This window comes from Tachypleus tridentatus, chromosome 10, assembly GCF_004210375.1.
Source record: "Tachypleus tridentatus isolate NWPU-2018 chromosome 10, ASM421037v1, whole genome shotgun sequence".
In the NCBI taxonomy this organism is placed as follows: domain Eukaryota; kingdom Metazoa; phylum Arthropoda; class Merostomata; order Xiphosura; family Limulidae; genus Tachypleus; species Tachypleus tridentatus.
Window position 1 is genome coordinate 56482383 of NC_134834.1, and position 26036 is coordinate 56508418.

Here is a 26036-nt window from a genome sequence, read left to right on the forward strand (position 1 = left end):
TGCAGAAATTCGCCCCATTCAACCGCAAGAGTATTAGTAAGGTCGGGCACTGATGCCAGGCGAGATGGCTTGGCTCGTAGTCGACTTTTAAATTCATCTCAAAGGTGTTCGATGGGATTGAGGTCAAGGTTCTCTGCAAGCTAGTCAAGTTCTTCCACAACAACATCGCCAAAACATGTCTTCATGGACCTTGCTCTGTGCACGGTGGCATTATTATGCTGACACAAAAAAGGGCCTTCCCTAAACTTTTGCCACAAAGTTGGAAGCACACAATTCTCTAGAATGTCATTGTATGCTGTAGCATTAAGATTTCTCTGCAATAGAACTAAAGAGCCTAGCCCAAACCTTGAAAGACAGCCCTAAACTATTATTCCTTCTCCACAAAACTTTACAGTTGTTACTACGCATTTAGGAAGGTAGCGTTCAACTAGTATCCGCCAAATCCAGATTTGTCTGTCAGACTGCTAGATAGTGAAACGTGATTCATCACTCTGGAGAACGCGTTTCCACTGCTCCAGAGTCCAATGACCGCGTGCGTTACACCACTTCAGCCAATGTTTGGTATTGCGCATCGTGATCTTAGGCTTTTGTGCGGCTGCTTGACCAAGGAAACCAATTTCATGAAGCTCCAGACGAACAATTATTGTGCTGGCGTTGCTTTCAGAGGCAGTTTGGAACTCGGTAATGAGTGTTGTAACTGTGGACAAACGATTTTTACGCGCAATGCGTTTCAGCACTAAGCGATCCCGTTCTGTGAGTTAGTGTTGCCTACCGCTACGTGGCTAAACTGTTGTTGCTCCTAAAAGTCTTGACTTCACAATAACAGCACTTACAATTGACCGGAGCAGACCTAGCAAAAGACAAATTTGACGAACTGACTAGTTGTAAAGGTGGAATTCTACAACAGTCCACGTTGAAATTCACTGAGCTATTCAATATGACACATTATACTGCTAATGTTTGTCTGTGGAGATTGCACGGCTATATGCTTGATTTTATGCAGCTGTTAGCAATTGGTGCGGCTGAAAGAGCCGTACCCACATATTGGAAGGGGTGTCCACATACGTTTGGCCACGTAGTGTAGAACATCATATCTATTGGATGAACACAAGTGATTATTTTTTCTAAAATTCTGTTTTGATTTTCGTTTCTCAGAACGACATCAACGAAACGCTAGTAATGAACATTGGAATTTAAAGGCTACTTTTGAGTTTGGTAAATATCAAATTGTTTAATTATAGTCAATATTTTGCCTAATTTTCAAAAATATAGACTTCTGCAGACTAAGTGAAAGATAGACTGTTGAAACTGTGTGTTTTTAACTCTTTTTTCATTTCTGTGACTAAGTGATTGAATTCATATAAAACTACTTATCAAGGTAAAAAAAGTACATGTGAGTACGTTTACATTATTTCGACTACTTTTATTTTTCCATAAAACACCTAGGTTTTCAAGCAGTCTATAAATCACATTTTTGTCTAACATAAAAGAAATTTGTTTCTTTTGAAGTTAAGCATATAGAAATTCAATGAGCTATTAGTGTTCTGTACACCCCGGATATCGAAACTCGTGATTCAGCGGGTAAATCTGTGGACATGGCGCTGTAACACACTGTCCCATAACCTGTGGGTAATTATCTACACTGAAGCAGCATTATTTGAGCATGAATTACTTGTGTGTGCTCGAAACTTCATGTATGCACAAGATTTATCTAAACTTCTAATTAGTGCTACTATGACAGCGAGCTTCAAATTCCACTACAGACAAAGTAATCCAAACCTACGGTACACTAAAGGTCATAATATACCAAAATGATCAGGATAATAAATCTAGTAAATGATATTTTTTATTTTATGTATAATTTGAGAAATATAATCCTTCAGACTCAAGTCAGAATATTATTAGTTTTTTATTATATTAAATATAAAACAAAGGACACCAGTATTTATTAGTATTAAATAAATAAGTGAAGTTGAATATCAGATGTTTATTCTTTCCTTTCTTGTTTTTACAGTTGCATGCCATATGTACTGAGTTAGTATGTCATATATGAAGGTCAGTAGTTACGTCATTAAAATAGTTATATTCCTTTATTCTTTAGCTTTGAAAGTGAAAAATTAAAAACAGTGTCTGTTATATGGTATTTCAAAAGAAGTATGTTTGGTTTCAAACATTTTCTATCTACGATCGTCCTAATTAAAGTATCAACTGATATCTGTCTCATCATCATCTTTATAATAATTGGAGATATCAATATACAGATCTGTAACTGTGATTGCATGTGTGCATCAGATCTTCCAAAGATAGTATTTCCTCAACTATAGGAACTACTGCAAGACTGAAACATGAACAGTTAGTTAGTTGTCTTGGCAGTGTTCTGATTTTCAGTCACACAGCTAATAATAACACTATATATACGCTCATCTTAACATCTTTTATAAGGGGCTGTTAAAACACAAAACTGTGTTGTCTCTTACGGTTTTATGGCTTGCAGACACACCATTAGCGGTACCACTACATATAAGTTTACCTGTATATGTTTTTATAATGTGGTCCACAACGAGTTAACCTGAAATTTTGAGATATTGAAATTATTCCTGCTTTTTCAGGAATTAATCTCTCATTTCGAGATTTGTGTGGCATATCGGATCTTCTCATTGTTAAAATGATGGAAATAAGCCTTACATTTTAAACATATCAGGGTTTCATTTCATCACAAAATATGTATATATTCAAAAAGCTTGATTGGACCTTTTCAGAACAATATTGAACAGAAAGGCCATCATCACGACTTCTTCGAATCATCTGTTAAACAATGAAATGTAAGGTAACTTACGTAGGAAAATTACATTGGTAAGCTTCATTACACACAAGTGTAATTTCAGTTCTCGACTTCGAGATCACTGACATATGAACTTTGAACCAAAAAACAGTTCCCCTTTTAAAAACTGATGAAATAAAATAGAATGAAAGTAAAGATCTAAAATTAAAAATTTTGTAATCCAGAGATATGCGCTTTATTGGTAAATAATATTATATTTAATGGTTGATATTTTTTAGATTAATGTCATATTATTTTATAAGGATTCGATTTTATATGAGAAATATTTGTTGACAAATTATAAATTACAAAATAAAATAGCATTGGAAGTAAGTGTTTACAATTAGAAAATTTTGTGGCATAGAACAGGAGATATTTTGGTAAATTATATTATATCTACCGAATGATATTTTATAGGCTAAAGTCAAGTCACTTCATAATGACACAGTTTTATATATTAAATATAAGATAACAAATCAAAAAAATATGTTTCACTAGGATATTTAATCTTTATTTCTCATCAAAACGTCAAATATATTTTCGTAAATAATGAAGTCGACAATCATAATCATAAAAAACTTTTATTTTAAATCAAATGATTATTCTTTCACAATTTATAAATCCAAATTTTTATTGTTTATTTTTGCAACAGCAATGCAAAATCACACATGATAAACATACTGAAACGCTCATTAACAAAACTTGGTCACACAAACAAACTATTTAAATAAACATCTTAACGTACATACAATGTTCACTATATTCATAAAGTTTGTACTTTATACCTAAGACTCCTCTACAACATGAAGGATGAAAAAAAATCTTAAATACTTTAAAATTACATCACTCTATCATTGGTTTGTTTATATGTGTGTTGTTGTAATTTCGTGCTAGCCATACACAGTTTAGCAGTGTAAGACTAGGGGAAAGGCAAATAGTCATCATCACCCACAACCAACTGTGGGCTACTCTTTCACAAACAAATAGTTGGATTGACCGTCACAATATAACCCTCTTACAACTGAAAGGGAAACGTGTTTGACATGATGGGATTTCGAACTCGAGACCCTCATATTACAAGTCGAGTACCCCTAACCATCGGGTCATACCGGGCCCTCGATCATTGGAACAATACAGCAAAAGATATGGTATACAAGATAAGACGTATCTGTCATTTCAAATAAAATCTGTTTATGAAATATGTTCACATAAAAATCATGTCAAATTTTCACCAATGTAACTAGATTTATCTTCAGAGGCTGCTGGCCAAATAATATGATTATTATTGTTAAGTTAGTATTTTTCCTACTGCGTAACATAATAATATAAATTTAGTTTTTATATCTTAAAGGTGAAAAAAATGTTATAAGATAAACAAAAGTGAGTAAAGTTCATTGTAGTAACGAAAATAAGACAAAGCCATAACACGTTACAACAGATATGTCCATAAAGTTACAGTCTTTATATTAAAAAAAAAAAAACATGTTATTCTACTAAGGAGCAATAGCTGTAGTCACCCGCTAGTAATGCGGTAAGCCTACGGATTTACAACGCTAAAATCAATGGCTTGATTCCCCTCGGTGGACTCAGCAGATAGCCCAATGTGGCTTTGCTATAAGAAAACACACATACACATACAATAGCTGTACGACCTGAAATTTTTTTCTTGTGAAGTGTCTATTTTAATCAACCAATCGGACTTGTGTTTGATAATGGTCTCAAGGACTCAGACCAAGACCGTATAGATACGACCAAAAGATTCAGTTAGCAAATGACGTAGTTTCCCTGATTAGTATACAAAGTTCTCAAACAATACGCAAGAACTTTTGTGAATTAGAGAATTATCTAATGCATATCAATAAAACTGATATTCATTCTTTAAAAGTATTTCTTTACTGATCCTTTACCACAGGTTTTCAAAGAGAAGAAGGGTATAATCACTTTGACTGTAAGCAACTAATGACGCATGTATCAGCCAATAAGGCCTCTCAGTAATGTCAAAACTCGTTGGGCCTGCTGGAAATACAACTAAGTCATATTCAAACGACTATGTCAGTGGTCAGTGTTACATTGTTTATTAAGACAGTTAGCTCAAGAACTTGATAATTATAAAAAAAGTACTTTTTGTAAATTATATGAAATATGAATTTTAATAATTGATTGTTATTATAAAGTTGGTGACACGGTGGTCTAGATTACTCTCTGGTGGTTCACAACCAAACTATCTGTAAACTCATCATAACCTAACATAATGTTTAGGGACGACAAAACACCTGGTGATCCATTTCAACTGTTCTATCCTCCAAGTCAAACTAAAATGATTAGGTAATAAAAATCATTTAAAGCCAGTACTTATCATTCATGCATTTTTGTCAAGCTTTCTTTTGAACTCACTCAAATTTACTACATACACAAAATTTAAAGGCAACCCATTCCATAGGTCAAACACTCAATTTGGAAAATAAAATTATTTTAGGTGCAGAGGTCTTCTACCATGTTTAAATCTGTATTATTGTCATCTCGTTTTAAAATAAAACTGGTGACTTCACGACTAAAATCATACTCATAGAGTTTCATTTCTAATTTGATTTTTTTACGCGTACGGTTATTGTCAATTATTATACGCGTCGTATACACCATGTGAAATAACTGACTGTCTTTTTCACGTCAGTTAATACAGACGAGATATACAGCGTCTTGCGTATTCTTCATAATTAAACAAGAGGAAATCTTCAATAGCTACGGCACTTGAAATTCTTTTAGGCTGAAATAAGGTTAATTAATCTCCGAGACCTTTTCTCGTTTTAAAGAGATATTTTTCTGTGCTAGTAACACGAAATGTGTGGCGTCATATACCCGATTCGATTTTATTAGTAATCAGGATCTCAACCAGCTTTTCCCTAAATTCAAATATTTTTAAAGCAGAATTAGAATAAAGTAATATATGAAGCCTTGAGCATGATCTAATGTATCAATGGAAGGAGTGTAATATCATCAGTGGAGAAATATAACTATGTCTCAAACCGATCAAGAAAGAAAGGAGCTGTGGGCTAAAAGTATTCATTTATGAATAAACAAAAATAACTCAAAGACATTTTTCGAGTCACTATGCCGTGGGTAAAAGTTATGTCGCTCCAGTAGTAATCTTACAAACCAATAGCAAATAATTTTGCTATTGTGCTTCCAACTTTGTGGCAACAGTTTAGAGAAGGCCATTTTTTGTTTCAGCATGACGACCCCCCCGTGCACAAAGCGAGGTCTATAAAGACATGGTTTGCCGAGGTTGGTGTGGAAGAACTTGACTGGCCTTCACAGAACCCTGACCTCAATCCCATCGAACACCTTTGGAATGAATTGGATCGCTGACTGCGAGCCAGAGCTTCTCGCCCGACATTATTGCCAGTCCTCACTAATGCTCCTGTGGCTGAATAGGAGCGAATCCGCTCAGCTATGTTCCAAAATATTGTGAAAGCCTTCCCAGAAGAGTTGGGCTGTTATAGCAGCAAAGGGAGACCAACTCCATATTAATGTCCATGGTGTAGGAATGAAATGTTAAACAAGTGCATATGGGTGTGATGGTCGGGTGTCCAAATACTTTTGGCAGTACAGTGTATATATATATATATATGCTGAGCGTCTACAATGTCCTAAAACTTAAATGTAGATAATAACTTGTAATTATGATTATATATTAAAACCGCAACAAATCGATTTTATATTATTTTTTTTTCACCTTGTGTTTATATCTTAAAGTGCTTATCGATTATGCGACTGTTCCTGCAAGTTTCAGGTACAGGGAACTTCGTGACTTAGAATCGTGTCATAAATTATATTCTTTAACATGCTAAAAAAGTTGGAGTGGATTAGTGTCAGTAGTTAAAGTTGTGATCTGCGGAATGGGAAGGTTGAAGAAAAGGTTCACTTTCAAATACTGTTGACTGGTTGCGCTACATCTAAGCAAAAGAGCTTAATTAGAAATAGCCATGTCTGAACTATGGAGTCTCTAATTTACTCGTGTCGCATGAGTTGCTGTTCACGTTGAAAATAAAAAGTATATGAGACATTTTGAAAAATAACATATTAACCAGAGTAGCTACTCTCAATGATATAAATAAATGTATTTATAAGTACCTGGTTTCCGCTTACGTTAACAAAGGCTAAGAGAAAATCATAGCACACGTTGTACTGCGCCAAGTCATAACGTTATTCCCACATAAATTCATGTTTGGAATTTTATTTTAGGTGTCTACGAAAAAGCAAAACACTTTTCATATCATGAAATGTAGTCAGTCTGTAGTTAAACTAATATACATATGAATAGAACTATTTGTATAAACCTATCTTATTTATTACATTGTACACACACACACACATACATTTACATAGGACAGTGTTTTGTTCGTCCATTGATAAGCAAAAAACTGCATAATCTGCTATCTGTGTTCTGTTCACTGCCGGTATCGTTGCCGAATTTTAGCGTTATAAACCCCTAGACTTACTGATGAGCTACAGAACAGTGACACCAATTAACGTTGTTATTTTTAACCCACATGTTAGTAATCTTTCATAACGAACGTGTAATGGTGCTCAGTGTATGCAGATTCTGAATCCCTCAGCGTTAAGACAAGATCATCGTATCAACTGAAGGTATATTGTAAGGGGATGATTAATCCTACTGTTTACCACATTAGAGTAAATCAAATACTGACCGAGGGCACTGTTAACTATCTAACTGTTACACCAGTCTATGAGCTCAAAATTAAATCTGGCTGTGCGGAAATAGCAGACTTAAATGCAGCTTTGACCAAATATACCAGAATAAATATACCATAGTTCGTAAAACTTCGATTTTTTTTTTATTCACATGGTGTAACTCAGTATATGAATCGCGTCCTGAATTGCTCAAAATGTCTTAGATCATAATTTTCATTTACTCAAAGTATATCATGACCTATAGACAAGTGCTTTAGACTTGTAATCATAAAGATACGGACTTGAAGCTTACCAGTCCATAATCATGATGTCCGTGAAAAAGATACTTTAGGAAAATGTGTTTTAGTTTAACCAGTTGCAACGAACAGACATCCCATCCACAAGTATATGAAAACATTTGGACACACTGTCCTACTCTTTGTTTCCCTTATTAAAAAATAGCTACACAGAGAACTATTTGTGCTCTGCCACTGTGGGTATCGAAAACTAATTTTGGTGTTCTATCAAATCCAATGTGTATTGTAATAAGTCCCAAATTGATTCAACAGTATAACTTCAGAAAAAAATTCACATGTAAGGAATAGAGACTGCTTGTATACCCACATGCCAATAGATGGATATTTTCAAAAAGAGCAGTTCATTAGTGGATTTTATGAATTCTGTATGTACGATAACATATATACGTAATAATGTAGCCTCTACTAAACAGAATGGACGCAGTTTTTACAACTGCAGAGTCTACGGCGGCAATAAATTCTGGAATTTGCTCCATAAGATGTCATTTTTATCTTGATACGTTATAAATATTTGAATGATATAAACAACGAAAACAAAATATAAATAGGTGTCTTTACGTTCTCAATTGAGTTTTGCCTGAAGTCGAACGATTGTTCACTTGAAACTCTTGCATATATAAACAAAAAACTTTCTCATCTTTCCCATTTCTCACACACCGAACGTTAACATTCTACTCTTTCTCAGCAACCAGTGAGATTCGAACTTACCTCCACTAGTTCTACAACTGACATATAGTGAACACTTACAGTAATTGCGTTTGATTACTAAAAGTAAATTAAAATATACGAAACATTATCGTAATAACATTTAATAAAATCACTTCGTAAAGTAACACTTCCTGTTTCCATCAAAGTTAGCTGAAAATGTATTTATCTATAATTCATCTAGTTTGCAAAAAAAAAGGTAATTATTTAAGCATCATTTACAAGAAGGTTACACTGTGATTCATATTGCAAAAACATTTATTCTAAATATTTGTACAGAATAAACTCGAAGCACGTAGCAGTGAATCATTTGAGTTTTTAAACTGTATTTTACATCGCCTTACGCACAGAAATCCGACATACGACCGAAGTTGTTGTTATTAATCACAAAGGACTACATGAGCTCTGCCCGCTACGGGTATCGAAGCCCACTTTTTAGCTGTATAAGTTCTCAGATGTACCACTGTGTTACAGGATAATGTGCGTCAAATACAAACGTTTGTATTTACGTGTGATATAAAATATAGACACAATCATAAACTTCTTTGAACTGATAATTTAAAAAGCTGTTGCAAATTACTTTCTTTAAAATTTGTTTTTGAAAGAACCTTTGTTATGAATAATTATATCTGCAAGAAACACGATAGACCTTTTGTTTCTTTCTTTATTAAAGAACAGAACTACATTAACCAATCTGCTGTGTTCATTGCTGTACGACTTATTTGTCAATCGATCTGTTGATTAAAGATACGAAGTTGGAAACGTGATATTCCTTATTATGATATCTACTTTAGGTACATAATAAAAATGACAGTTAACATATTTCCTCTGTTCAATGATCTTGTAGCAGTAGGTGCTACTGATTGGCAATATTTTCTTTGTTTAGTATTTCAAAATTAAAGACATTTATTGTTTGTTTTTTGAATTTCGCGAAAGCTACTCAAGAGCTATCTGCGCTAGCCGTTCGTAATTTGGCAGTGTAAGACAAGAGGGAATACAGCTAGTCATCACCACACACCGCCAACTCTTGGGCCACTTTTTTACTAACGAATAGTAGGATCGACTGTTACATTATAACGCCAGCACTTCTGAAAGAGTGAGCATTTTTGTGCGACAGAGATTTGAACCCGCAACCCTCAGATTACGAGTCGAACGCCTTAACCCACCTGACCATGCCGGGCCAAAGACATTTATATCTAGATATATTGGATCTCTACTTGATCGATTAGCCTTCATACTATTGAAATTGAACTATTTTAATTCCATTTCACGTTTCGTTTATCCTGTTTGAAAGTCGGAAAACGCATGAAATTGCCTACCAATCTCACCTCTTCATCCCACCTTCAATGGTCTTATGGCTATACTACTGTAAATACACACTTATAGATTAAGAAATGCTTATTACTTTCTGTTCATCCTTTCTATTTTAGGTCATGTTTTTAGAAACGCATGATGTCTCAGATACTGTACAATGAGCACATAACTACTCAATGTGCTTATAATGGTCGTCTGATGTATACCCCCTCTGATGCAAAGTTCATTTTATAAAAAGGCTGGAAGCTAGAGACAAATTAACTACCTCTTACAGTTCTGTTAGCTTTACTATTAGAAACCGAGACCAGCCTCTATAACTTAAGTAACTTGTTCACCACTAAGTCAATATCATCTTCTTCGACCATGTATTTAAATTCGTTCTCACCTATATCGTAAATAGTTTTCACTTTTAATTTTCAACATTATTAAGAGATACGCAAAACGAAAATAGTTTGCAAATGCAATATATATAAACACTTTTTTATTTACTTATCCATTTTGATATATCATGTACCTTTTTACACCATAATTAAAATAGTTGTTGATAGGAAGAGCAAAGGGTAGTGTAAATTGTTGTAATTGACTAACCCTTGAACATAGACATGAGACCAGATTGCAACAAAAAGTTTTCAGCAAACGTTTCAGTATATATGTTTCCTATTTCCTCTTTATATAAACGATTGTAAAGTTCTCTCTTAGCAATCCAGCCACACTCCACAGGGAGGTACGGTTGATTATTCCAATTTTCCAGGGAATGTGATGAATGTAGCATGTCACCCATTCACACTGGAAATAACCTGCATTTCAAAGACAATCACTTGAATGCTAATTTTTAAAGTGAATATAAGTAGCCGTATGGTTGTTTTATCGCTATTTGATTGCATCATGATAAGCTTCTTCAAAATACTTCATACTTTATTTGTCTTTCTAAAAAATTTAACTGAGTTGTATCACTCACAATTTTCAACAACATAATGTATCAAGAATTTCAATTGGTTTATGCATTTTTTTTACTCTAATGAAATAAGAATTAGTACAATATAAAACACTAATAGACTGAAATGGTAACTTACTGGTGAAGACAATTATTTAATTTCTGTACTCTCACTCATAACATCATCAATAATGAAAATATTTGATTTATCAGAACATAAATAATCAAGAAAATTTTCATGTATTTCACAGACAAATTGAATCCAAGAAATATTTGTAATTAGTCTGGTATATACTATTTGAAATTCATCGTAAAACCTAGACATAGGAATAGGATAGATAACTTCACGGTAAAATTTTAAAATTTTTCTTATAAACTGTGACTTACCACTTCTTGTCAGACATGACACTAATAAAGTTTGGTTTGAATTTCGTGCAAAGCCACACAAAAGCTACCTGCGTTAGCCGTCCCTAATTTAGCAGTGTAAGACGATAGGGAAGGCAGCTAGTCATCACCGCCCATCGTCAATTCTTGAGCTACTTTTTTATCAATGAATAGTGGGATTGACCATGGCATTTCTTGTTAGATATGACATTAATAAAAGGTCAATAGAACATGACTCACATCACATTAATCATTGTTTACCACATGTCCTCCTTTCACTCCATAGATCTAGATAAGTAGTTAGTTACATTAGATGAAAAAATCAATATTCCTGCAGTAGAATATTAAACTTTTGATTGATCAGTCGTTTGGTGTTAACTGAAAAAAAGTCTTCTTTTTTGTTCCTTGGTATAAAGCTCTGAGTCTTTAAATCTCAACATATTTTCTGAGGATTTGTCACTGACATGGTGTGCTGAAAAGTACTGAATAATTTATTTTACTATTCGTTACTGAAAATTTCAATTTCTCGTTTCAATAAAATTAAAACTAATTCCTCTATTTTTCAACTGGACTTCTCATTATCATGTATGTATCTGTGGTTGTTGTGATGTAAATTCATCCTGAGATGAATCATTAAGTTCATGACAATATTTTGCCCCCCGCTAGTACAGCGGTAAGTCTACGGATTTACAACGCTTAAGTGAGGGGTTCGATTCCCCTCGGTGGGCTCAGCAGATAGCCCGATGTGGCTTTGCTATAAAAAAAACATACACACATTAAGTTCATCTAAAATGTAAACAATACAGTCCGTAAATAAACAAACCTAACTTTTCAAGTCAATGGTGAGATTTCAGAAAAAAGTAAGTAATGGTGAAAAACGATTTATCGACGGTATTTTGATCTTTATGAAGAAATGCTGATGCTTTTATCTCCCGTAAACATAAATTACTTCATTATTAACTAAAGAGTCATCTATTATTACCTTAGTGTTATTGTTCGTCAAAGAGAGAAAGTGACCTTCTTCTCAAAAAGCTGTAATATCTAGGAAAGTCGGAAAAGAGATTTGAAATTTAACGAAACAATGTCAACAATATGTCTCAAACCTGTTTTTACTTTTAGCGATTCCTTATTTTAACATTCTCAATTCCCATTTTTCAAATAAAACATTTTGATTAACAGCATACCTAGTTTGTGTACGATGCTCTTTCGGAAAGCAACGACAACAATCGGTTGGAAAGCGTGTTAAGGCGTGCGACTCGTAATCAGAGGGTCGCGGGTTCGCATCCCCGTCGCGCCAAACATGCTTGCCCTTTCAGCCGTGGGGGCGTTATAAGTGACAGTCAATCCCACTATTCGTTGGTAAAAGAGTAGCCCAAGAGTTGGCGGTAGGTGGTGATGACTAGCTGCCTTCTCTATAGTCTTACACTGCTAAATTAGGGACGGCTAGCACAGATAGCCCTCGAGTAGCTTTGTGCGAAATTCAGAAAACAAACAAACGGTTGGAAAGACTGCTTAATCATACTGGAATATTGCATGGACTGGACCCAATAAACCTATTAGTTTTATTAGCAAAATATTTTAAATTTTATACGACTCATGTACAATCATGACATCCTTCCAGTCATTTTAACGACAATTTGTATACCACGGATTTTGGTAAATATGGTAACTACTATTACTCTTGATAAGCTGGGAGAAGAAACACTCTTATCTGTTTCGACATCAATCTGAAAAAAATTCTGAAAACAAAACACTTTTGTGATGTAAGTCATGAGATTGCTTTTATAAATGACCTTTCTGTAATTGATAAGAAAGGAGTGTCTCTCTGTTGTTCAAAAATAAGTTATAATCACAGAAAATGAGTTAAAGATAAAAGCACTTACTTTCACGTTAACTGAGAAACAGACCGATTTTTCTCAAAGTTCTTTACTATTCTTGATGTAAGAAAGGCTATCCAACGGAAGGGTAACTTTTAAGTCATATCGAATATCTCTATAACGGGAAAAGGCATATATTTGGAATAGAATAACTTATCTCCTTACTAAAGTACACGTAAAACCTGTTTCATACTCCGCCATAGCTCAGTGGAAGAGCACTGGTCTTGTAAACCAGTGGTCGTGAGTTCGATCCTCACTGGTGGTGTCTCATACGAAGAAGTATATTATGCGATTTTTTTAAATAAAGGATATGGATGTGTTATTTTTCATACAGAATTATTTTCATTTTTCGCCGTCAATAAAACTCATCCCAATTATCACAAACCACAGTAGTAGGGAATAATACGATTAAATGTATGTTTTTTATTATTCAATATTCTTAGAATACAGCAAAAATGGCTGTATTCTTGTAACATCTAGGAAATATCACAAAATACACCGTTTCACCATTATTTTACGACTTATAAAATTATTAACCTAGTGTTGCAAATTGTATTGTTTTCGCGTGTCTTTTTTCATGTATAGAGTTTCAGCTATATAAGACACGAAACTAATTACTGGATCACAGTGTTTTTTGCTTTTTTCATCACTGCATGATCGAGTTCAGCCATGTTACATAAGCGTTACACAAACGTCCAGACTATCTCTTACAACAAACATCATTAAGCTTTTGTTTAAAAGACACCACCAAGTTTAGTTTTGTGCATCAGATCGGCATTCTGAGTGATGACTGTTGGAAAGTATCGAATTAGAGCCATAACTGCGTAATTAATATTTTACACATACAGATTAGATAAATTAGCTATACGTGAAGCTGACTATAACGAGTAGAAAACTTGTTTGAAGAAAATGACGATTCTAGACGAAAGACATTTTGTACCTATATACTTAATAAGAAAATATTTAGTTTCACAATAAGTATGAAGCAGTGACAAACATACATAGTTTTGCATCGTTACAGTGGATACCCCAACTCCTCTTGGTACAGCGCTATGTCACTGGTCGGATAAAGCTGGAAACCGGCTTTTGATATGCGTGATAGACAGTGCCAAGCTTGTCCTTTATGTCGCTTTGCTTTTTACTACAAACAAACATCCGTCACAGTAGAAGAGGGCCATAGAACTATTTCGACGCAAACAATATCAGCATAGAAAGCGGGGAGGTATATTAATATAATCATCTCATAATTGTCAATTAACACATTTTCTACCTTGCAGAATTTACAGAGTGTCACTCTAAGAGAATATCTGGCGAGTTGCACATAAACTGTGATTGGCCTTACTGTTGTCAATGGGTTCAGGAAAAGGAATAAAAAATATAAGAAATATCAAAAATACTTAGTAAAATATAATTAATGACACGTCTTACATTTGTTTATAATGTTTACGCATGTCAATATATATATGTAAATACGGCTCGTTTAGGTTGAGAAAATATTTTACGTAGAGGAGCGAACAACCTTCTTCGATCATCGTTAGGTTCACAAAGAAAGAAAGAGGTAACTGACCGGAAGCTGACCACATGTTTGAAAGGGGTTGTGTAACCCAGCGTCGGAATGTAGAGGGCGGTGTTAGATGTTTGAATATATAATTTTATATTATTTATTATATTATTTTAATATAGGAATAAAAGTGTTCCTTAGTATTGGTTTATTTTCGGTTTAAGTTTTTGTATAAGTAAGGCTTCTTTAATTTTGCGTTTGTTTATGTTTGTTTCTTTATTTAGTATTTTCTATGATTATGTGGTGTATTTTCACTTGCAGTGTTCGAAAACGTGTGAAGGTGACATTTAATGTTCTTTGAATCTGGTTTCCATTTTTTCTACTTATTTCTCCAACACAGAAGTTGTGGAAATTATCACGTTGTATTTCATAAATAATGTTGGTGTGTTGTTACCTCAGTTTTTTTGCGTGGTTTTGAAATAAATTTGGTATTAACTGGAATGTCATATTTTGTTAATAGTTTTTGCCAAATGTTAGTTATTTTTCTGCTGATGTCGGGAATATATGGAATGCAGCAGTATATGGTTTTGTGATTTTTTATTCGTGAGATATATTTACTTTTGTTGGTTGATTTTGCTTTCTGTCTATCTGTGTGCGTATAATGTTTTCTACGGTTTGTGGAGGAAACTTATTGATGTTGATAAAGTCTTGTTTTATTTTGTCTAATTCATCGTTAATTTTATCTGGTGAGCATAGTTTTATGGCTGTGTTTATTTGGTTTCTTAGTATGTTGAGTTTTTGTTTTGTTTCATGTGCTGAGTCTCAAGGAATGTATAATCCAGTATGGTTGATGGTTTTTTGAAAAAATCGTTTGATATGTTGTTTTTAGGTGTTTCTGGAAAATATAAATTTAATTTTTCCTGAAAAGTTTGGTTGTTAGATGTCAATAAAATTATCTAAGTTGTCTTCTTTCTGTTGGTTGTTTTCGGTTGTTTTCTTCTTTTTGTTTTCTGTAGAAAGTATCACAAGTCTCCTGGCTAGGTCTTCTAAACATGTTTTGATTTCTAATGTTGGAATGTACCTTGGTGCTATTGCGAAGTTGAGTCCTTTGTTACGTAGATGTATCTCGCCAGTGTTTAAGTGTCGGTCAGATCTGTTAATTATGAGGTTAGTCAACGGTTTGTCGTGTTGTCTTTTCTGTTGTTTGAATCTTAGTATTTCTAGTATTTTGTTGTGGCAGATCTTTTAGTCTCTGTCATTCCTAGTGTTGATTTGGTTTATGTTTCGTTGTATAAGTCCGTAAATCTCTGGTTTAATGCAGCATGCCAGTTGATGGTCTAGGTTCATTTTTTGTTTTTGTAAGTCATGAAGTTCTTTGTATTTCGTGTCCAACATGGCTTTACAAAGAAACACCTTTATACCTATATTAAGAACAATATAATAAATTAAATGAAACTATATATTAAAACAGCTAACACCGCCCTCTACATTCCGACACTTAGTTACACAACCCCTTTCAAACATGTGGTCAGCTTTCGGTCAGTTACCTCTTTCTTTATTGGGGAACCTGACGATGACCGAAAAAGGTCGAAACATTGTTCGCTCCTCCATGTAAAATATTTTCTCAACCCAAACGAGACGTTTTTACATATATATTTGTGTCTACAAGTGGGTTTTCTCAATATCGCATATCAATATAACTTCAACAAATACATATGGCCATCTATATGTACAGCTTTTTAATTTCCAAAGTGGAACTGCGATCATGAATAATACACAAAATGAACCCGAAAATTAAAGTAAAAATTCAATTGCAAAAAATAACTAGGATCAGACATATTGTTCACATTATTTGTTGAAGTTATAAATCCCTATTCTGACTTAACTAAATATTGCATATTTTAAAAAAAAGGTCATTTCTGCAAAACGTTGGCTTAAATCATTTTCGAGAAGACATCAGGGCACGACTAATGACAAATCACAACTAACTTACGTAACACCTTTTAAAGTGTACCTTTCTTTATTCAATGTTAACACTGACGTAATTGCAGATGTTGCTTCATTTAATGATAATGTAATTAATTATCTTTGAAGACACAAGCATGAGTATTTGTATTTCAAAGGTTAAAACATCATCGTTATTTATTCTTTCACCATTGCCCACGATCATCTGAAATTACACAATATGTTTAAGAATTTCATTTTGTCTCTATTGTATTACGAAACGGATAGTATTGTTGACATTTCGGAAGGATTAAGTGATTCATAGAAGATATTTTGTTGAATTTACATCACAATAACCACGGTTACTTACGAGATAATGAAAAGTTATGTTGGAAAATTATAGGGTTTACTTTCAAATTTATTTAATCGATAATTTCAACTTCACGTTATTGAACAGTAAAATAAATTATTCAGTCCTTTTCAGAACACTGTGTCAATTAGAAATCCTCAGAATATCTGTAGAGATTTAAAAGATGCAGACCGTCAATATCATGGAAGAAAAGAATACTTTTCTTCTTGTTAACACGAAATGACACGTCTTTCAAGACATCACTATTCTACGATATGATGTTGAACTTTTTCATCTAACTCCTCATCTTGGTCTATAGATTAAAAGGAAGCCACTTTCTGGGCCTCAGAGGGAAGATCCAAAGTGTGCTAAAATTGATTAGAATAATGGGAGTTCTGTTTTATTAATTATTAGAATTCAAGATAGATAACTGTTTACACCATTGTTTTTTGGGTTTAGTGTCATATCTAAGAAAAAGAGGTAAATAACAGTTTCTGAGCAAAGTTTTAACCTTATGATGTATCCTATCCTGTTCCTATGTGACATGGTAAATTTCACACCATGTATCCTAGACTAATTCAAATTTTGTTAAGATTCAATTTGCCAACGAATTGCTTTAGAAATGTCGTTATTATTTACGATATTATAAATCAAATATTTTAATTATTGTTTACCTTAGGAGTGAAAGCACAAAAATTAGAAAAGTGTCTCAACCACGGAGTCACCATTTCAGTTTATCAGTGTTTCATCTTGTGCAAATTCTTAATTCATCAGAGGAGAGAACTGCATTTTACCAGTTTGAATTGTCAATTCATTATACCATTGAAAATTGTCAGTTACACGTCTCAATTAACTGTTTTTGCAAGACAAATGCTTCCAGCACGTAAACAATATTTTGGAAAATTTATCAAGATGCAACGAGACAACCCATTTGGTTTATAACTGGTATTTTATTTAAAAAAAACTACCATTCAATAGAATGTACTGGAGATACAGAATATGTTCCGTTTGAATCGGTAGGTTCCTATATTTATCAGTTGGAATTTGTGACATCCTACACTTATCATGTTTCCTTGAAAAGTAGCATTATCGACTGTTTATGACTGAGAGAGAACTTTACTACCGTTCATATAAAGAGAAAATAGATATACTGGAAATTGTTCTGAAAATTATTTGTAGCAATCTCGACCTTTTCTGTTTTCTAAAGTTAATTAGCGATTAACACTTCCCTCTTTACTTCATATCAACAGTTATTATAATTATGGTATAATGAAACGTAAATAGAGCCGTTTATATCGATATAGTATCTGTCCAAGCTATTTTCATTTAGCATATCTCTTGATAACAGTGAAAATTATACTATTTCAACTGATATAAGTTAGATTTTATTTATGATATACATCAGAAAGAATATAAACGAATGACCGAAAAAGATTATCTTGACATAGTGGTGAACACGTTACTGAAGTTGTTCTGCGTTTCTAGTATTAGTTGGATAATTGTGGAGACATGCTGATTACAAATCAAAAGAGGTGTTATTTTGTCTCAGACTCAAAGGATCAATGGAAAATGTGAATATCACAAAAGACACCCAGTAACTCGAGTGTTTTTATTAAGTGAACTCTTAATAATAAGGGATATATAGTAAACCACAATTATAAGCATATTGATCAGTTATGTGCTTTACAAAACCAGTGCTATGCCACTAAGCTACAGTGGGTTGTCACGTGTGCTTATCAAAAGTAGTAAATTAAACGCATTTTAAAAAATAATCTTAACAACATTTTCTAAAATCATTTTCATAAAATATTCCTGTTTCCATCAAAGATTACTGATCGTAGTATAGCCAGGCAGAGTTTACGTGCAGCTCGTCAGATTTCCTCTCAAAATAGTATTCTGCACTCTCTACAAGGTAGAAAACGTGTTAACTAAAAATTACAAGATGACTACGTTAATATACCCCTCCCTCTTATTCTGATATATTTTGGGTCGCAACATCTCTATGACCCTCTTTCAATGTGACGGATTATTAATTGCAGTTAAGATCAAAGCTACAGAAAGGGTTATTCCCAACCACGGGAATCGAAACTTGATTTCTAGCATTGTAATTCCAAAGACATACCGCTGTTCCACTTGATGGCTCCATTGTAAGGACCCTAAATCTGATTGGCTGTCGCTTCTGCATACTTTATCTTAAACTAAGTTTTTTCTAAATAAATATATTACTACAAAATCTCTGTGCCACTTTCGTCTAGAATCGTCATCTTCTGCTAATACGGTTTTTTTTTACTTACTATAATCAGCTTCAAGGATGAGTACTCTAGGTGCAGTATGTATGAAATCATAATCAAGCGCTAATCGTCGTTATTCGACACTTACCAACAATCATCACCTAGACTGCCGATTCGATGCTCAATACTGAACTTAGCGGTGTCTTTTAAACTAAAGCTTAAAGATGTCTGTTTTAAAAGATAACCGAGACATTTGTGTAACATTTTAAATGTTTATGTAACATGGCCGAAATAGATAATGCAATGAGAAAAAATAACAAAAACTCTGATCCTGTCAGCGTTGCGTCTGACAGGGCAAAAACTCTATACGTTAGTAAGTAGTATACGACACAATACAGTCCCAATATTAAGGTAATAATTTGCTTGGTAGTAAAATAAATTAAAATCTACCCTACAAAATGCGCATTGTGATATCGCCTACATATTGTTACAATACAACCATTGTTGCTTCAATCTGGTGGAACGATAATGAAAAGTAAAGAACTCACGTTTAACGTTATTATTACCAACTTTCACGAGAAATTGAAAGTGCCTTTGACGACAAATAATTAAAGTGATTGCTTACAGAATACCACACACTTCCTTTTTTCCTTTAAGCAATACAATCGCAAAATTCTTTACTTTATATTTTCATACAAAGCCTCCAGTGAGGTTTAAACCTACAACCCCTGGTTTACGAGACCAGTTTTTTGTTGTTTTTTTTTCTCTTTATTTATCCCACCTCAACGAGGGGGTATACACAGAAATACAACAAATAAAACACAAGTTAATGAATTAGCATGTAACAATAACGCTACAGATTACCATGCTGAAAATACCACAAAGTTAATACATTAGATAAAAAAATAAATAAAGGTAATTTTGAACAGCAGGTAATTCACCAAATAATACAGTTTACATACATTGGCGACAAAAATAAAAAGACAATACAAATAAAGAAATAACAACTTATCTTAACAAAGTACACAAGAAATAACCTTGGGCTACCAAGGTGCCAACATAAGAATACACAGAATAAAAAACATGTAATGAGTTATGTAACAAAGATCTGTGATAATGAAGATGTATATGTCTACGTACACGCACTTTAAACATGTAAATTAAATGAATTTCGCGATGACTTCCCAAATAAACTGAACGAGCAGAACATATAACCTGACGTGCCAAACTTGTAATCAAACGGAATATGTTCCAGTATCTCCCGGGTAACGAAGGATAAGACCAGTGCTCTACCACTGAGCTATAGAGGTGTATAAATCTGTATTTCCGTGTAGCATAATTTAATATTCAAATGAAAATGTGTTTGGAAAATACAGTTTCTTTACTCAGGAGTGAAGTTAGTCTTTTCAAGAGATATGCCTTTATCCATTCTAAAGATACGTCTTTCTTCGATAAGGCTGAAAAATTACCCTTCCAAGTTTTAGTCCTTCTTAAATCAAGAATGGTAAAAAATTTTCGGAATATCGGTGTGATTTTCAGCGAACGTGAACGTAAATGTTTTGATATATAATTCATTTTTTGTCAATTTATCTAATTTTTAAATAACAGAGAGAGACATTTTTCTTATTAGTTAGAGAAAGGTCATTTTAATGAGAGTAATATTTTGACTTATATCCCAAAAGTGTTTTGTTCGAAAATTTTTTTACAGTTTAATCTCGAAGGAAATAAGGCCTAACATGAAGAGGTGGTTATGGCATCGTCTCTCAATCTGAGGGTCGCAGGCTTCAAATCCCCGTCACACCAAATATTCTCACCTTTTCAGCCATGGGGACGTTATAATGTAACGATCAATACAACTACTTCTTGGTAAAAGAGTAGCCCAAGAGTTGGCGGTGGGTAGTGATAACTAGCTGCCTTCCCTCTAGTGTCACACTGCTAAATTAAGCAGAAGCCTTTGTGTAGCTTTGCGCGAAATTCACAACAAACAAATGAAGCAGATTACAGTGTATCTTCTCCTCGCTTATCAAAAGTGATAGTGTAATAACAATTAACAGATTTCAATTGGCCATAAAACCTTTGATATACTACATATCGTTAAAATGACTGGAAGAATGTCAAGATTGTAAATGTGACGTGTAAAAGTTTTGTTTTTGTAACATTTGAGAAGTGTATCCTTTTGTACGCTTTTTAAGTTAAATTCGTTGTCAATATGTTATTTAAAATGTCTTAAAAGATTAATTTGACATATATATACTCTTCAAAAAAAGAAACGCAAAAGGCAAAATATGAGACAAATTGTTAACAAGTTTATTCCGGGTAGTTCTGTATGACATGTGTGAAACTTTGCACATTCACTGCTGAACATCCAAAGTCTGCAAAGGCGAAGTCCACGCTCACTAGGTGAAGTTTAACGTCACTCAACGTTAATAACGAGTATGCCCCCGTGAGCATCAATAACTGCTTGGCATCTCCTGCCCATGGAAACGATAAGATGACGAATCACATCCTGTGGAATGGCTGTCTACTTAGCCTGCAAAGCTGCTGCAAGCTGAGGTAGAGTCTGCTGTTGAGGTTGTCGCCCTCGCAGACGTCGGTCCAACTCGTCCCAAAGATGTTCGATGGGGTTTAAATCTGGTGATCTGGAGGGTCAGGGAAGAACGTTGATGTTGTGGTGTCTCAAGAAGACAGTGGTGAGTCGGGCTGTGTGAGGACGGGCGTTGTCATGTTGAAAAAACATCGTTGACGTTCACCATGATGGGTTGCACATGGGGCCTAAGAATCTCGTCGACGTATCGTTGAGCTGTAAGATTCCCTCGAATGTGCAAAAGGTCTGTTCTGGCATTGTAGGCGATGGCAGCCCACATCATGACGCTGCCACCACCAAATCTGTCAACATCCTGCACACAGTTTGCTGCAAAACGTTCACCTCGGCGACGGTAAACACGGATCCTTCCATCCTGCCTACGAAGCATAAAACGTGATTCATCGCTGAACCAAACATGCCTCCATCGTCGATGAAACCATACCCGATGTGCCCGAGTCCACCGCAGCCGTGCTTGACGATGTTGCTGGGTGAGGATGACGCCTCTGACTGGACGTCGAGGTAGAATTTCTGCATCTCGTAGACGGTTGCGTACGGTCTGATCGAAAATCCTACGCAGCCCTGGTATGGTTGAGGCAGTAGACGTCGCAGTGGTGGTCCTATCCCGAAGGTGACGTAACCGGCTTTTGCGATCTCGTGCGGGCGTGGTCACACGAGGTCTGCCAGATCGTGGACGGTCACGAGTTGATCCATGTTGTTGGTGACGATTCCATAGCCTTGTGATGGTGTTTGGGTGGACATTCACAGCTCTGGCAACATCTGATCGAGATTCGCCTGCTTCCAAGCGACCAATGGCGTTTTTGCGTTGTGCTTCAGTCAGTCTTGGCGTAACTGTATTGCGTGTCGGTGGCTTAACACTGAACTATGGAAACCGAGAACCCGTCACTTTTATAGGGGATTTTGCACATGTTGCACTTGCAGAACATGCAGATCTCTCAAACAAATTTATTGGACACGCATGCGTTTTGGCGAAAAATCCGATGTTTTCCTCCGTTTTCAAAGTGCACAACTTTTATTGTCATTTTGTTCTGACAATCAGTGCCTTAACACGTGTAACATCACATACTCTGAGCTTGTAACGTTATTACATATATTTCTCTTTAAAATAACAAAAATATCCCTTTTGGGTTTCTTCTTTTGAAGAGTATATGTATTAAATAAAAAACTTATTCTTTCCTTTGAATTTTGAAAAATACTAGAAACAAAATCAATAATTTAAATTAATATATACATTGATACCATGAACAATGGATTAGTTATGTGTCTTTTTTACTTCACAGTTCTCATGGGAATTATAGAACATTTGTTCAAATGTTTGATCCTGGTGATGTAAAGGTAACTAACATAAGTCACCACCGGAGGTCTTATTATTATAACTTTTTAATCAGTTATAGCTAAAACTCTAAAACCCGTGTATAGTTTCTACATTCACAAAAAGGCCTTAACCGCATTATAAGTGACTTAGTAAACAAATATTCAAGTAAGATATCAATACGAGATACGTAAGTGTACGTGTTAGTAGTATTGTCTTAATCTCCAACTCCCTTTTATAGTATAGCGTATTATATACACATTTCACTCTAACTATGTATCTTACTTGTATATAATTAAAGCTCATCAATGTAATTATTCTGTGATAGTTACCTGAAATTTCATTGTTCATCAAATGATTCGTACAAGTCGTGAAGACGGTAACTCAGTTCAATATTGTTCTCGAAAAGTCCAATCAAGCTTGTCGAAGATAAATTTGTGCATATTTTGCAAACAAGTAAAACCCAGAAATTGTTTTGATATTTTATAATTGCAAGGCTTATTTACAGCATTTGAAAAAAAGACAATTCGCCACACGAGTTTCGAAAAGAAAGACGAAATCTGGGAAAACCGGGAAACATTGTAATATTTTAAAGGTTCCAGATTACTTGTTGTAGACCAATATATAAAAAAAAATACAGACAAACTTATATCTAGTCGTACTATTAATTGTGTAACTGTAAACCATAAAACCATAAGATACAACTCACTCTTTCTGTTTTAACAGCCACATGAAAAGGGTTTACAGATAAACGTATATTTAGTGGTACTTCATTAGAGTCACAATGTAACAGAACACTGCCAAGGCAACGCACACCCCTGTTTTTAACACCCCTGTAAAAAATAAAAATTCTGACACATGTTTAGCTTGTGAAATTGTCAGTGGTGAGACTATAAACCAGTTAACTAATTGTTCAAGTTTCAACAGTAACCAGTCTTGCAGCAGAAGTTCTGTAGTTGTGAGGAAATACTATCCCTGAGGGAACTGGTGCATACATGCAATTCGATAAATAATCTGCTGACATGAAGAGTTTTATGGTTTATTGTCACGCTACTAAGAATATCATTAGATATTCATTTGTCTTTATATTTTCCTTAGAGGAGAACTAAAACAGTTAGTTCTTTTGGCAATGTTCTGATACACAGTCACACGACAAACACTAATACTATATACACGTTCAACTCTTAACCTTTTTTAAGTGACTGTTACAATACATCAAGTGAGTTGTCTCTTATGGTGTTGTGGCTTAGGGTCACACCGTTATTAGTGCCACAAGATATGTTTGACTGCACACGTTTTGGAAATACATTTCAGCTTTAATACAGCATAGATAGAGTTATTGTAATATTTACGTATAACCATCTAGTTGCGATTTTGATATAGAAAATAACACTTCTCAAAAGTAACAGAAAGTTTAAATATTTCACGATTCATTTACAATCATAACATTCTTCCAGTCATTTTAACGACAATTTGCATACCTCGGTTTTTGGTAGATATGGTAATTACCATTACACTTGATAAGCTAGGAGAAGAAACACTGTTATCTGTTTCGATATTTATCTGAAAAAAAATTCTTAAAACAAAACACTTTTGTGATGTAAATCATAAGACTTCTTTCATTAAATGACCTTTCTGCAATTGATAAAAACGAAGTGTCTTCATGTTGTTCAAAAATAAGTTATAATCACAGAAAATGAGTTAAAGATAAAATCGCTTACTTTCACGTTAACTGAGAAACAGACCGATTTTTCTCAAAGTTCTTTACTATTCTTGATGTAAGAAAGGCTATCCTGCGGAAGGGTAACTTTTCAGTCATATCGAATATCTACGGGGAAAGCCATATCTTTGGAAAAGATTAACTTCGCTCCAAACTGAAGAAAACATTTGTTCCAAAGAAGCATTTTAACAAGATTGAACTAAGCTTCACGTAAGTTGTGTATTATAAGCCGCCATAGCTCAGTGGTAGAGCACTGGTCTTGTAAACCAGTGGTCGTGAGTTCGAACCTCACTGGTGGCTTCTCATACGAAGAAGTATATCAAGCGATTTTCTTAAGTAAAGTATATGGATGTGTTATTTTTCACAGAATCCTTTTCATTTTTCACCATCAATTAAACTCATTCTAATGATCACAAACCACGGTTTATTCAAATAGTTCTTTCACATGTGGCCTTGCATGGTCAGGTGGTTAGGGCATTCGACTCGTAATCTGAGGATCGCGGGTTCGAATCCTCATCACTTCACACATGCTCGCCCTTTCAACTGTGAAGGCGCTATAATGTGACAGTCAATCTCACTATTCGTTGGTAAAAGAGTAAGTAACCCAAGAGTCGGCGGTGGGTGGTGATGATTGTTACCCTCTCTCTATTCTTTCACTACTAAATTGAAGATGGATAGCGCAGACAACCCTCGTGTAGCTTTGCGCGAAATTCAAAACAAACAAACGAATAAACTTTCACATTATATTAGTTTAAGTACAGACTAACTACACTTCCTGATATCAAGGTGTCTTTACCTCTTCTTAGACCCCTTGGATATAAATCCAGGCATGAATATATGTGGAAGCACAGTTATTAACTGGTGCAGTACAACGTGATCTGTGATTTTCTCGACAAAACGAGGAACTTATAATTACATTTAGGTCCACTAACGTTCAAAAGCATTTTTAAAATCAATATTGTTTGTGCATGGCGCAAAGAATTATGAAGAAGAAATTCGTTTTTAAAAAGTCATAAAGTATAAACCCTATTAAGTAACAAAACAAATAATGTAAAGAATTTAATACACTTTTTAAAATAAATTAAATAAGACAGTTATCTATGTCCTTGTTGATAAATACTCCGGTCAACACGTTACTTTTCAGATGATGTTGGCTTAAAAACTGCTTCGAAATTTGATATATACTTTGTATTTTCAACATGAATAGCACCTCATGCCACACAGCTAAGATAGAGACCCTATAGTTCAGACATAGTAATTTCTAATTTAGAGCTGTTGCCTAGATTTAGGGCAACCAGTCAACAGTATCTGCCATCTATACGGCGAACGTTGT

General features: G+C 34.3%; 2 non-coding genes across 2 annotated transcripts; both read left to right on the forward strand.

Annotated features, from left to right (window-relative positions):
- Positions 1-13237: 13237 nt before the first annotated feature.
- On the forward strand, positions 13238-13309 carry TRNAT-UGU (transfer RNA threonine (anticodon UGU)). The gene has a single exon. It is a non-coding gene; the product is annotated as a tRNA-Thr (tRNA).
- An 11622-nt stretch (positions 13310-24931) lies between these two features.
- On the forward strand, positions 24932-25003 carry TRNAT-UGU (transfer RNA threonine (anticodon UGU)). Its single transcript has one exon. It is a non-coding gene; the product is annotated as a tRNA-Thr (tRNA).
- The last annotated feature ends 1033 nt before the right edge of the window (positions 25004-26036 follow it).